Raw genomic sequence first — 14865 nt, forward strand, 5'->3', positions numbered from 1 at the left:
GCAGGGATGGTTAATGGCCTTTTATGACAGAGGGCATTTTTCATCCGACCGAGACTGATTCACCCTGACATTTGCAGATGATGCCATGACCCCGCTCGTAGACTCCTAAAACCACCCAATTGGAACAAAACAGTCATTGACCGAACAAAAACAAATCTTTGTACCATCTAAAAATAAGAATTCAGAGCAGGCACAAATGGAAATATTACAGTATCGCAAATCCTCATAAGCTGCAACACACGGAGCAAAAGCAAGGAATGACAATACGCTCATATTTCTCAGGACTATTTTTAGAAGCCTTCATTCATTGAGGAAAGGCTGTTGAAAACGTGGTGCACACGAGGGAACCAGGCAAGAAAAAGAAAAAAAGGACGCCACAAGGGTGGGCCTGGGAGAAAATCCACGTGGGTGGGGCAAAGCTTGGCATAACTTTGCGAACGCTTTCTATAAACATTCCTGAAACTTTCCTGACTGTGTGTCCAAAAGACTGACGGCACTTGAGAACGGTGGCCGAAGAGGAATCTCAAGGCTACGAGTGGCATACGGCCAAACCCAGGAACAGAGAGCCTCTAGATTCCATGACCCCCAAAGGGGCGGAGCTGGGACCGATGACTGGATAAACTCTCGTCACAGGGTGTAAGTCTCAAACCCACAAAGGATGTACAGTGTTCTCTCTCAAGGACATCTCAAATTGGAGGTAATTGCGAGTACGCTTTCTATTTGTGGCCGAGATCACAATTGCTCCGCTGCAATTATAAAACACAGAAATGTATTAAAAAGCTATGATAATGTCAACAGTGTCTGTTTCAGGCAACAACACTGAGTCTGAGTAGAAAAGCAGACGTTGGAAGGCTGTTAAAAAAGGCTGATGAGTCATATCCTCGTCTTCCTTTGTCTGGACTCTGGATGCTAACCTTTGGCTCAGCCACTCTGATTCACCGGATCCCACGGCGAGGGGGGAGGCAGGAAGCTTGTGAGGCGGACTGATAAAGTGTGACCTGAGGAAAGGAGAGAAACGGGTCCGGGTGTTGTCTTTTCCCCCTAGCTTCAATGCAGTAAAAACTCCCTTCAGCAAGACTGTCATCGTAAAGCCAAGCAGTGGCAAAACGTTTGCAATTAATTCAGCCTGAAGCCATTAATCAACAGATTCCTTTCAGATTTGCTCTGTAGACAGATCATTTCAGTCAAGTGTGCTCCCTGTTTTTGCTTTTTGTAAATGTTAACATTTTGAATTAAAGTTTGAAAATCTCTTTCAAATTCAAAATGTTACTGGTAGTCAGGATGTCATTGTAAAAGTTGCTGACTGTATTGCAACTGGTTTTCTCTCTTACTTGACTGGTCTTTTCTTCTTTGCATCCACTTTTCACAGCAAAGTGATGTGTTGATTCTTGCGCAAACGTGTGTTGTGTCAAGAAAATGACAAAGTGGCTCTGAACCAGTATTTCATTTGCAGTACACTACCATTTAATTTTTTTTCTTTGAAAGAAATTCATACTTTTATCCAGGAAAGATGTATCAAACTATGGACGCCTGTTTCTGCCACTGAATAAAGGTAATTACGACTTTTTTCTCGCAATTGGGAGTTTACATCTCGCAATTCTGACTTTTTTTTCCTCAGAATTGCATTATACAAACTTGTAATTCTCACTTTTTTATCAAAATTGTGAGATATAAACTCGCAACTTTGTTATTAAGGTTACAATTCTGACTTTTTCTCAGAATTGCGTGGTATAAACTCACAATTGAGAGAAAAAAGTCAGAATTGCAAGATAAACTCGCAATTGTGAGAAAAAAGTCTGAATTGCGAGATATAAACTCGCAATTGTGAGAAAAAAGTCTGAATTGCGAGATATAAACTCGCAATTGTGAGAAAAAAAGTCTGAATTGCGAGATATAAACTCGCAATTGTGAGAAAAAAAGTCTGAATTGCGAGATATAAACTCGCAATTGTGAGAAAAAAAGTCTGAATTGCGAGATATAAACTTGCAATTGTGAAGAAAAAAGTCTGAATTGCGAGATATAAACTCGCAATTGTGAGAAAAAAGTCTGAATTGCGAGATATAAACTCGCAATTGTGAGAAAAAAAGTCTGAATTGCGAGATATAAACTCGCAATTGTGAGAAAAAAGTCTGAATTGCGAGATATAACCTCGCAATTGTGAAGAAAAAAGTCTGAATTGCGAGATATAAACTCGCAATTGAGAAAAAAGTCTGAATTGCGAGATATAAACTCGCAATTGAGAAAAAAGTCTGAATTGCGAGATATAAACTCGCAATTGAGAAAAAAGTCTGAATTGCGAGATATAACCTCGCAATTGTGAAGAAAAAAGTCTGAATTGCGAGATATAACCTCGCAATTGTGAAGAAAAAAGTCTGAATTGCGAGATATAACCTCGCAATTGTGAAGAAAAAAGTCTGAATTGCGAGATATAAACTCGCAATTGAGAAAAGTCTGAATTGCGAGATATAAACTCGCAATTGAGAAAAAAGTCTGAATTGCGAGATATAAACTCGCAATTGAGAAAAAAGTCTGAATTGCGAGATATAAACTCGCAATTGTGAGAAAAAAGTCTGAATTGCGAGATATAAACTCGCAATTGTGAGAAAAAAGTCTGAATTGCGAGATATAAACTCGCAATTGAGAAAAAAGTCTGAATTGCGAGATATAAACTCGCAATTGTGAGAAAAAAGTCTGAATTGCGAGATATAAACTCGCAATTGTGAGAAAAAAAGTCTGAATTGCGAGATATAAACTCGCAATTGTGAGAAAAAAAGTCTGAATTGCGAGATATAAACTCGCAATTGTGAGAAAAAAGTCTGAATTGCGAGATATAAACTCGCAATTGTGAGAAAAAAGTCTGAATTGCGAGATATAAACTCGCAATTGTGAGAAAAAAAGTCTGAATTGCGAGATATAAACTCGCAATTGTGAAGAAAAAAGTCTGAATTGCGAGATATAAACTCGCAATTGTGAGAAAAAAAGGCTGAATTGCGAGATATAACCTCGCAATTGTGAAGAAAAAAGTCTGAATTGCGAGATATAACCTCGCAATTGTGAGAAAAAAAGTCTGAATTGCGAGATATAAACTCGCAATTGTGAGAAAAAAAGTCTGAATTGCGAGATATAACCTCGCAATTGTGAAGAAAAAAGTCTGAATTGCGAGATATAAACTCGCAATTGTGAGAAAAAAAGTCTGAATTGCGAGATATAAACTCGCAATTGTGAGAAAAAAAGTCTGAATTGCGAGATATAAACTCGCAATTGTGAGAAAAAAAGTCTGAATTGCGAGATATAAACTCGCAATTGTGAGAAAAAATGTCTGAATTGCGAGATATAACCTCGCAATTGTGAAGAAAAAAGTCTGAATTGCGAGATATAAACTCGCAATTGAGAAAAGTCTGAATTGCGAGATATAAACTCGCAATTGAGAAAAAAGTCTGAATTGCGAGATATAAACTCGCAATTGAGAAAAAAGTCTGAATTGCGAGATATAAACTCGCAATTGTGAAGAAAAAAGTCTGAATTGCGAGATATAAACTCGCAATTGTGAAGAAAAAAGTCTGAATTGCGAGATATAAACTCGCAATTGTGAGAAAAAAAGTCTGAATTGCGAGATATAAACTTGCAATTGTGAAGAAAAAAGTCTGAATTGCGAGATATAAACTCGCAATTGAGAAAAGTCTGAATTGCGAGATATAAACTCGCAATTGAGAAAAAAGTCTGAATTGCGAGATATAAACTCGCAATTGAGAAAAAAGTCTGAATTGCGAGATATAAACTCGCAATTGTGAAGAAAAAAGTCTGAATTGCGAGATATAAACTCGCAATTGTGAAGAAAAAAGTCTGAATTGCGAGATATAAACTCGCAATTGTGAGAAAAAAAGTCTGAATTGCGAGATATAAACTTGCAATTGTGAAGAAAAAAGTCTGAATTGCGAGATATAAACTTGCAATTGTGAAGAAAAAAGTCTGAATTGCGAGATATAAACTCGCAATTGTGAAGAAAAAAGTCTGAATTGCGAGATATAAACTCGCAATTGTGAGAAAAAAAGTCTGAATTGCGAGATATAAACTCGCAATTGTGAAGAAAAAAGTCTGAATTGCGAGATATAAACTCGCAATTGTGAAGAAAAAAGTCTGAATTGCGAGATATAAACTCGCAATTGTGAAGAAAAAAGTCTGAATTGCGAGATATAAACTCAGAAAGTTTATATAAACCCAATTGTGAGAAAAGTCTTTTTTGCAAAAGTCTTATAAAAGTCAGAAATAAGAGTTTAAATCTCACAATTCTGACTTTATAACTAGCAATTGAGTTATATCTTGCAATTCTGACTTTATAATTACAATTCTGAGAAAAAAGTCTGAATTGCGAGACAAGCTCAATTCTGAGGAAAAAAAGTCTGAATTTCATGATATAAACTCAATTGTGAGAAAAAAAAGAATTGCAAAATATAAACTCACAATTGTGAGTTATAAAGTCAGAGTTGCAAAATATAAACAAGTGAGTTATACAGTCAGACTTGCGAGATAAAACTCACAATTGCAATTTATAAAGTCAGAATTCTGAAATATATACTCATAATTCTGACTTTTTTTCTCAGAATTGCGAGTTTATAACACACAATTCAGACTTTTTTCTCAGAATAGTAATTATAAAGTCAGAATTGCAAGATATAAATTAATTCAGAGAAAAAAAGTCAGAATTGTGAGATGTAAACTGGCAGTTGTAAGAAATAAAGTTAAAATTGTGAGAAAAGAAGTCCCAATTATCTTTTTTTATTCAGTGGCGGAAACAGGCTTCCATAACCTTCCAAAACTGATCAAAGGTGGCAGTGAAGACATTCACGATGCCACAAAAATGTATACGTCAAATAAATGCTGTCCTAAATTTTCTATTAAAGAATCCTGAAAAAGGTATCATGGTTTCCACAAAAATATTAAACAGGACAATGGGTTTTAACATTGGTAATAATCAGAAAATAATCAGCGAATCAGCATATTAGAATACTTTTTGAAGGATCGTGTGACACTGAAGAATGGAATAATGATGTTGAAAACTCAGCTTTGCATCACAGGAATAAATTACATCTTAAAATATATTAAATCAGAAAATAGCTATTATAAATTGTAATATTTTTTTCACATTATTACAGATTTTTTTGTATTTTTAATTAAATAAATGCAGCTTAAAACCTTAAATACTTAAACTATTCGCTTTCTTCCTCTTTCTTCCCTTTTGTAATTATGGATTTGCTTCACTAAACTGACTGTAAATACAATTTTCGTAATACCTACATTCACATATTTTTGCGTAACATAACACAGCCGCATTACCATATTTACATCACATTTCTTTTGGATGACATGCTCCCATGCTCTTGTTTCAATTTGCAACCACATGCACTACAGTTATAGTTTTGTGGTTAACATAGGGACTATTTTGCAAAGAAAAAGGAAGCCACAGAAGGTCAAAACCACAATTTCTAAATTTTACAGCACACAGTGCATTAGACAACTGATTTGCTACTCAACATCAGACAGCACAGTCAACCGCCATCTGTTTATTTGCATGACTATTAATACTCTAGCCTACATTTATTAGGGTTAAGGATTTGCACAAAACAAGAAGCCTAAATATTCAACCATTACCAATAACTAGCAATCGTGAGTTTAGATCTTGCAATTCTGACTTTATAACTACAAATTCTGAGAATAAAGTCTGAATTGTGAAATTTAAATTCACAATTCTGAGAAAAAAAGTCTGAATTTCAAGATATAAACTCACAATTGTAAAGAGAAAAGTCAGAATTGTGAGATAAACTCAATTGTGAGAAAAAAGGTCAAAATTGCAAGATATAAACTCGTAATTGTGAGGGAAAAAAAAGACTGAATTGCGAGATAAAGTCAGAAAAGGTCAGAATTATGACTTTAAATCCCACAGTTTTGACTATAACTAGCAATTGTGAGTTTATATCTTGCAATTCTGACTTTATAATTACAAATTCTGAGAAAAAAGTCTGAACTGTGAAATTTAAATTCACAGTTCTGAGAAAAAAAGTCTGAATTTCAAGATATAAACTCACAATAAAGAAAAGTCAGAATTGTGAGATAAACTCAATTGTGAGAAAAAAGTCTGAATTGCAAGATATAAACTCACAATAAAGAAAAGTCAGAATTGTGAGATAAACTCAATTGTGAGAAAAAAGTCTGAATTTCAAGATATAAACTCACAATAAAGAAAAGTCAGAATTGTGAGATAAACTCAATTGTGAGAAAAAAGTCTGAATTGCAAGATATAAACTCAGAAAAGGTCAGAATTATGACTTTAAATCCCACAGTTTTGACTTTATAACTAGCAATTGTGAGTTTATATCTTGCAATTCTGACTTTATAATTACAAATTCTGAGAATAAAGTCTGAATTGTGAAATTTAAATTCACAATTCTGAGAAAAAAAGTATGAATTTCAAGATATAAACTCACAATTGTAAAGAGAAAAGTCAGAATTGTGAGATAAACTCAATTGTGAGAAAAAAGGTCAAAATTGCAAGATATAAACTCGTAATTGTGAGAGAAAAAAGACTGAATTGCGAGATAAAGTCAGAAAAGGTCAGAATTATGACTTTAAATCCCACAGTTTTGACTTTATAACTAGCAATTGTGAGTTTATATCTTGCAATTCTGACTTTATAATTACAAATTCTGAGAAAAAAGTCTGAATTATGAAATTTAAATTCACAGTTCTGAGAAAAAAAAAGTCTGAATTTCAAGATATAAACTCACAATTGTGAAGAAAAGTCAGAATTGTGAGAAACTCAATTGTGAGAAAAAAGTCTGAATTTCAAGACATTAACTCACAATTGTGATAAAAAAAAGTCTAAATTGCAAGATATAAACTCGCAATTGTAAGAAAAAAAGTCTGAATTGCGAGATATAAACTCAGAAAAGGTCAGAATTATGACTTTATAACTAGCAATTGTGAGTTTATACCTTGCAATTCTGACTTTATAATTACAAATTCTGAGAAAAAAAAGGTCTGAATTGCTAGATATAAACTCGCAGTTGTATTTGTAACTGATTTGCTACTCAGCGTCAGACAGCACAGTCAGCATCCATCTGTTTATTTGTATGACTATTAATACTCTAGCCTATATTTAGGGTTAAGGATTTGCACAAAACAAGAAGCCTAAATATTCAACCATCACAATACCTCAAACCATGCGACATATTGAGAAAAGGACATTTCTTTCTGAATTACAAGTACAGAGCAAACACAATTTTTGCCTAATGCATGATAAAAAGAGATGACAACATCATTTTTTGACTTGGATCAGTACGCAACCATCCCAAACACCCTACAGCTTTAGAAGAAAAAGCCGTCATGGACCTAAAGGAATGATGCATTATAAACGGGGCAGCATTTGTCTAATGAGCGCATTCCCTCCACTGTGTGCCCTCGGGATCCCACCGGGGGAAGGGACACTTTAAGATAAGAGCCTTGATGATTGAGGAGACAGTCTCAGGCAGGTCTGTTCCCATAGATGAAGGTCTAGACAAGGTAAAGCTGGTGGCTGGAACCTGCAGAATCACCAACTTCAAATTGTCTTCCACATCTCAAAGCAAGATGGCTACCATCTCAAACAACAATCAACATGTATTTTGCTGGGAAAACTGCGCCCTGCTCTGCTCTGTCCGCCCCGCCCCAACTATATTTATCTTGATGGCCGATCTGGGTTTTCTCCGAACTACTGAATACACAGGATACAGCTGTCCCTCAAACAAAGCCCTCCTCCTCTCTCCCGCGCTAGAGGAAAAGAGATACAGCGCGTGATACACAGATGAACTGGAGATCATCGCAAGCCATCTGAAACCATTGATAATGTTGCATAAAATGAAACTGGTTTGAATGAGGTGGCACACATAAAACCTAGAAAGCACAGATTGTGTCCTTGACATGCTGACCTCGAGAACCGCTTCTGATTTAAAAAAAAAAAAAAAACTGAAACTTGAACTATTTTTATCAGGGATGCACCAAAATGAAAATTCTGGGCCAATTACCGAACACATTTTTTTGTGTTTTTTCCCCCATGAATTTTGCCTTTTTTTCACAATTGCATAAATTAAACAGCCAATACTAGTTTTTTTTTTGTTTTGTTTTTTTTTACAGTTTTGTCTTGCTTTTCAAAGAAAAAAAAATAAATTACAAAGCAACAATTTAAAAATATTTAACACAGAACATTTTTAACATTCTAGTAGACATTATAGCCTGCCAACAAAGCACAATTTAACTTAAAATTAATAAGTTAGTAAAACAATATTCTTTGGCCATTTTTAAGACCTCCTTCTTGAATCCGGCATGTGTTTTTAATGCAAATAAATGCAGCCTTGCTGAGCAAAGGAAAATGTTATAATAAATATATTAATAGAGCTGTTGTAATGATTGTTATCATTATTTTTGTGTTACTTTTTTATTTTATTTTACAGAACAACAGTAAAATTACAACACTAACATTTATGAAAGTTGACTTTTATTTTGGCGGAAACCCGCAAGAAGACCTCAGTACTACTTTTTGCTGACAGCAGCAGATTTATGAATGATTCTCATCACACAGATTTTCCTCGCGCTTTGGACTTTGAACCGTGGCTAGGGAGCTTGTGCAACGCTGTCAGAATAAATAAATACCATTAGTGCGTGTATTAGACAACATAACATTCAGTAGTTTATTTACTAATGGTTTGAGGCCATTTCGTGATTTCAGTCATCATACAGTAACCAGCAACAACCACCCCGTTCTCTTCTCATGGAAGACATGCAATGCGATACTAAACAGTCTCGTGCTGTCGGTGCTCGTAATGATTTTTGCGTCTTTCTCAGACAGTTTTAAATGCTTCCACACTGCCGGCATGTTTGCTGCATTAGTGCACACCTCTATTTGATCACGTCACGTCATGTTTGGTATATTTTGCTATTTTCAGCCAAATAATTTCGGTTGCTGATCATTGGGTGCATCCATAATTATGAGATAGACAAGTAGAAGCAACTAACAGAATAGGTCTTTCATGGGTAAAAGGGACATCAGCAATCACACAGAGTTTACGCAATAAAAGAGCCACTCATTGTAACTAGACAACTGGCTGTGTCATACACATTTCCTGTACCGTTTTCCAGAACTGTATTACCAAATGAAGCCAGTGATGATGCATGTTTCTTGCAATGAAGTGAGTAAACAAGACTTGCGTTAATATGAGCTCACACTTATGTAAGCAATCACATATATATCCATATTACTAAACCACACGTCACTTACAGTTTCCTTTGTATGCAACAGATTTGTTTGAATTTAAACATTTAAAAGCTGTTAAAATGGGACACACAATGGACACATGCCTTTCCCATGATACTTAATTTTTAAAGAGGCTTAAAAATAAAAAAGTAAATTCTATGATTATTTATTCACCCTCATGTCATTTTGAATAAAGAAGGCTTTTGTTCATCTTTGGAACACAAATAAAATTCCAGGCAACCAAAATATTCATGCTTCAAAAAATATAAAAAGACACTGTAAAAGTAATTCAATATTAATTAAGTGGTTTAACGTTTTCTGTGTTGCTTTATGAAAAATAAATTAATATTTTTTTATTAATATACACTATCGGTCAAAAGTTTTTGAACAGTAAGATCACTTCTGCTCACCAAGTCTGCATTTATTTGATCCAAATACAGCAAAAACAGTACAATTTTGAAATAATTTTACCATTTAAATAAACTGTTTTCTATTTGAATATATTTTAAAATGTAAGTTATTTCTGTGATTTCAAAGCTAAGTTTTGAGCATCATTACTCCAGTCATATGATCCTTTAAATCATTTTAATATTCTAATTTGCTGCTCAAAAAACATTTATTATTATTATTATTATTATTATTATTATTTTAAAAACAGCAGAAGTAGATTTTTTCAGGTTTCTTTGATGAATAGAAAGCTATTTCATTTTAATACTAATCTTTGGATCTTTCTATTCCTCAAATCCTGACAAAAAAAAATGTACTCAGCTGTTTTAAATGTTGATAAACATAATAATAATTTCTAAAGGATCATGTGACACTGGTGACTGAAGTAATGATGCTGACAATTTAGCTTTGATCAAGGGAATAAATGATGTTTTAAAATATAGTCAACTAGAAAGCAGTCATTTTAAATAGTAAAATTATTTCACATTTTTACTGCTTTTGCTGTACTTTGGATCAAATGAGCAAAAGAGACTTAAACTGTTCAAAAACTTCTGACTGGTAGTGTATAAACATTGATCAATGCAAATACTGTAAAACCACAGAAAATCAACCATGCTTGCAATACATCTCGTTGTTCATCATATAAAAATCATCTTCTGAAAACTTAAACCATTCGATTAGCAATTACTTTTATGAAGTTTTAAACTGTATATCAAAGTTTTGGTTTGCATTGACTTTCAATGGATGGACAGAATTCTCTTGTGTTTGAACGAAGGCCTGAAATTGGAATGACACAAAGAAAACTGATGACAGAAGATTCACTTTTTGGTGAACTAACCCGTTAAGCTCTCTAAATCTGGTATTTCCGCAACCTACATTTTTTGGCAGGTCTCCCGAATATCAAGTAATTCGAGCAAAACATGTGTCAACTTTCCAATTACATATGTTGTTTATGCATGCAGTTTTTGTATTTATTTATTTTGCACAGTCCATAAGTCATAAGCACTAATGACAACTTTGCGCCCTTTTTGGGAACAACCAAATAAGCTATGCTTCAATTCCACCCAGTTGATTCATAGGAAATTTTTGTGAAAAACAACACTATCTCAAACCATAATGGAAGAGAATGAACTAGCTCCCCAGAACTTAATGGGAAGGAAAACACAAAATGATCAGAACAGCAATCTTTATCAGCAGGAAAATTACCATTTGCATTTCAAATGATGTTTCATACTCTTTGGAGGTTATCTAGGGAGTGTGCAAGAGGAAATTAAGACATTAGCACACCATTCAATAAATGGCACCGGCACGGGATAACACATAAATCAAATAAAGCCTTGGCTAATGTAATTCAGTCTCGTGGGATGACAGTGAGAATGCACTTTACAAACAAGCTTGTTTGCTGTTATTCTTTTGCATGATTTGTTGTTGTTGTTGTTGTTGTTATTTTTATTAATGGAAAAGCACGCCTCATGACCTGTTGATTGCACTGCTCTGTGGGCTGTGAGGGAGCCAAAGGAGAAACACATCTCCAAACATCTTTCCCTCTCATATCCTACTCAAACATCCCTTGGCTTCCAGAAGGAACAATTAGTGGAAGCTGTAGAGTCAAAAGCAATTTGTGAAACGCAGGAATCAAGGAGGCTTTTGGGATGCAGTGTGCTGGGGGGGGTGTATAAATAACAGTGAAGCACTATTGTGTGACACAATACGTCATTGTTCACAACTGGTGGAGGCCGCGTAGCTGAGATGACAGAACACACTTGTGTATTAAAATGCTGGACCCTTGCTCAAACACATATTGAGATCTCAGATTTAAGATTTGTAGCACTATCTTGTTACTTAATTCCAAACAAAAACTAATAACAGAGAAAATTCAAACTAAAGCACAAATATTAAGGCAGCCACTGCATGCACATTGCACACATAAAAATACGTAAAAACATCAATTTCAACCAATACTCTCTTTTTTTACGTAATATTATCTATTTTTATTTAATTAATTTGTTGCATTATTGTTTTTTCCTGCATTGCAGTATATTTGACATTGGCAATATATTTTTGTTTTGCGTGCTTTACCTGTATATTATATTATATTATATACATTCTTCAAAGAATTATGAAATTTATATTGACTGTTTCCACAAAAATATATTGCATATAAAATAAAATATATTAAAATCAGCATATTATAATGATTTCTGAAGGATCATGTCACACTGAAGAGTAACAATGCTAAAAATTCAGCTTTGTATCACAAGAATATTTATATTTTAAAATATATAAAATAAGAAAATAGTTATTTTAATACTTTTAAAAACAACAACAGAATAAAATACTAAAATTATTTTAATAGCATTTTCAAAAGTTTAAATTTAGGGGTTAGGTTTCATATATATATATATATATATATATATATATATATATATATATATATATATATATAAAATATGTTAAGCTTACTGATATTTTCAATATTATTTAGGGTTTAAACAGATAACAGGATCTTCGTAAACATTTAAAATATTATTACCTAAATGCTTTTTAATTTTTTTTTTTTACTCTTGATGATAATAAAATATATTAAAATCAGCATATTATAATGATTTCTGAAGGATCATGTAATGATACTAAAAAATTCAGCTTTGCATGACAGGAATCATATATTTTAAAATATATAAAATTTGAAAACTTTATTTTAAACTGTAATAATACTTTATAATATTAGTGTTTTATTGTTTTTTTATCAAATAAATGCAGTTTTGAAGACCATAAGAGTTGGAAACATCTTGAAATTCTTTTCATTTTTTTTTTTTTTTATTTGTATGTATGCAAATTTATTAATATCTAATGTACACATTTCTAGTAATTGTGCAGTTAATTCTCATATTGTATTTTCAGAAAGTTTTGGAATATTTGTCCTCTTCCCAAATTTGTCACTACCGAAACACAGTAATAATAACTTAATTAAAAGGGTTATATTGACCTATTAAGATTTTGCTTACATCTACATTGTAAATATATTTAGTTTGCTATTTTATTAACATTTTTCTCTGAGGTAAATCAATTTATAACAATATTTCAAGTGTAACTTATGAGATTTGTTGTATTTTGAATCTAATTTTCCTTTGTAAAAGGCAAAAAGTTGATCATACCAATTTCAAAGTTAAGGATTCATTAGTTTGAATCTACATTGAACCAAAAAATGATCTTAACATCTTTGTTGATAATTCAGTATACTATATTTTTGACAAAACTTCCAATGTTTCAGTAGTGACTGCACATTTAGAAGATTACAGAATTTTGATTTTAATTTGCATAACAGTACTAAAACATACTAATATACAAATGTTATATAATATACAATATGTTTATTTCCCCTAAATATGAGGATTGTGTGTTCCAGAACATGGTTAGCTAGCACAGTTCTGAACAGCTGTACACATATAAAAATGAAATGTTATGGAACAACTCCCAAAAAAGTGTGCTTAATTGCGAAAAAAAAAGTGTTCGGTAGTGACGTTCCTTAAAGTTACACACAGATTTTTCAAACATTTGAACACATTTACCTCAAAATGATGGGGCCTATTAACTCACACCTTGTAGCTATAAGAGGGAGTGACACAAATATTTCCTGATCATAATTGTATGGGTGTAAAAATCGGCCAATTTGTCTTGGCCAATGAACTAAAACACTGTTTCGGTAGTGACAAGAAAATGCAGGACACATTTCATAATTTACAAAGAAAATATTTTTTAAAAATACACATTTTTTGAACTTCACTTTTTAAAAGAATCAAAAAGATACTTTTTAAAAACAAAAAAAATTTCAATATCATTTTCAAAAGTTAAAATTTAGGGGTTAGTTTTCGAGACAGCCACCTCCCAACTCCCAATTGAAAGTACCCAATAAATTATGATTTTATATATATTAAGCTTATTGATATTAGAAAAGAACAGATAATAGATGGATCTTCATAAACATTTAATTTAATATGAATACCTAAATGCTTTTTTAATTTTATTTTTTTCTGGTTGTGGGAAAGCAGTTTGCACCAGTTCTGTAGAATGGCCCATTAGGACACAAGCAGAGTTGCAGAATCAGACTGAATAGCTTATATATCCGCTATATTTCAAAAATAATCATACAAAATAAAAACACTGGATTAGACTGCAAACCTAAAATTAAAAAAAATCACATCCAGAATTCTTATATGGGTCATTCCAAAGGTCAAACCTCTGCCAAATCTGAAAATACGCCCCATCCTCCAAGTGTCATGAAGACCAGCGAGGGAAATACAGGTCAGATTATGCAACAAGAGATTTATCACAATTAATACACTCGTCCATGTCGTGAGAACTTAATCTGCATTTAAGAATCTGCTCAGACATACGGCATATACAGGGGTGTAAGAAGGTACAGACTTTAAAAGTAATGATTTGGCCCTAAAAAAGTGTGGGATAATTGCAGTTACAAAATGAAAATGTTTTCTCCAAAGGGCTTCAAAATGGCATGTTATTCTTGCAAATTCCCCGGTGACTCCCACAGTTGTTGTGTCTGTAAGAAACTGGCAAATTAGCCCTGGGTGTTTCTAAATCACTTTAAAACTAAACTGTGACATTCAGCGGATGTAAAGCCTGTGAATATTGGATTCCTCAGTGAGTAACACCATACAAAGCCAATCTTACATGTTACAGGATTTAATGCACTGACATGAGAATCAATGGAATTCCATCTGAGCAGTCAACACTCTGCTGGGTAATAGATAAACTCACGACCTTCACTAAGAAAGTAGCTTTAACGTTACCTGACAGCACTTTTACCCTTTTCACAAGATCTAGGATCATTTTAAATTAAGAAAAGCAAGACATAATAATAAGTTAGAACAGCTAACAACTTCACACACGGGACAGCCTTCGCATTTGAATCAAACTGCCCGCTACGTGATCTGATAGACGTTATCAAATGTCAGTTTGAATGTAAAAATCACATCTTACCGTAAATGATTCGCGTTACATATTCCCGTTATATCGCGCAGGGTTGATGGGGAGCGTTTTAAACTCCGGTAATGTGAGATGTGCTGGAGAAAGTTTTGAGTGTTGAGCTGCTCGTAGTTGTGTTTGTTATGCCGGAG

The 14865-nt window shown here is 33.3% G+C and overlaps 1 protein-coding gene across 2 annotated transcripts in view; it reads right to left on the reverse strand.

Moving 5' to 3' along the window:
* Nucleotides 1-14854, reverse strand: part of arap3 (ArfGAP with RhoGAP domain, ankyrin repeat and PH domain 3) — a 64270-nt gene extending 49416 nt beyond the window's left edge. For both annotated transcript variants that reach the window (XM_073820709.1, XM_073820708.1), the window contains exon 1: nt 14729-14854. The gene's annotated coding sequence lies outside the window, so the exon portion shown is untranslated. The remainder of the gene's footprint in view (nt 1-14728) is intronic.
* Between the last annotated feature and the right edge of the window lie 11 nt (nt 14855-14865).

This window comes from Garra rufa, chromosome 16 (genome assembly GCF_049309525.1).
Source record: "Garra rufa chromosome 16, GarRuf1.0, whole genome shotgun sequence".
In the NCBI taxonomy this organism is placed as follows: domain Eukaryota; kingdom Metazoa; phylum Chordata; class Actinopteri; order Cypriniformes; family Cyprinidae; genus Garra; species Garra rufa.